The sequence below is a fragment of the Chrysochloris asiatica genome, unplaced genomic scaffold (genome assembly GCF_000296735.1).
Source record: "Chrysochloris asiatica unplaced genomic scaffold, ChrAsi1.0 scaffold00112, whole genome shotgun sequence".
NCBI lineage: Eukaryota > Metazoa > Chordata > Mammalia > Afrosoricida > Chrysochloridae > Chrysochloris > Chrysochloris asiatica.
Window position 1 is genome coordinate 2,224,866 of NW_006408630.1, and position 561 is coordinate 2,225,426.

At 42.8% G+C, this 561-nt stretch overlaps 1 pseudogene; it reads right to left on the reverse strand.

The window, feature by feature from the left end:
• The window catches only part of LOC102835838, a 5,234-nt pseudogene extending 4,889 nt beyond the window's left edge, over positions 1-345 (reverse strand).
• Positions 346-561: the final 216 nt, after the last annotated feature.

A 561-nucleotide genomic window follows, 5' to 3' on the forward strand; every position in this document is an offset into this window, starting at 1 on the left:
GCTATGGGTCGCTACCAACTCAATAGCACCTAAGAACAACACAACAATTAGCCAACACAATAAACCACAGGAGTCAGACTATTCTGATTAATGCTTAGATTCTGCTGTCTATTATGGTGACCATACCCACCTTGTCTTTGTTGATTAAGTGCTGCCACTTGGCCTCTACCACCACGAGGTCCGATCAGACCCATTATTTTTAGGTGTCTTAATTAAGACACTTCCCACGGTCAAATCCAGTTTATATAATATAGCAGTCACAGCAGTTGTCAAGGATGCTGGGGCTCTCTTCAGAAATTTGTTCCTCGCTGTTGTGGTGAAAGGTTTGTCCTCTGGGTACGTCATGTTTGGGTTTTTGGGTTCCTCATGCTAAATCCACTCTCACATGTATGTCAATTTCCCTAAGCCTTTAGATTTCTTTCTCTACAGCATACCAAGGTAGGTCTTGTACTTCAACTTGGTGTATTGTAAGTCACTGTGCAGTCCTTGCTTCAGTGAACCAACCTTGAAACAAGAATCTGTGCTTAGTGGGCCCATATCAATACACTCAGACTGATCCAA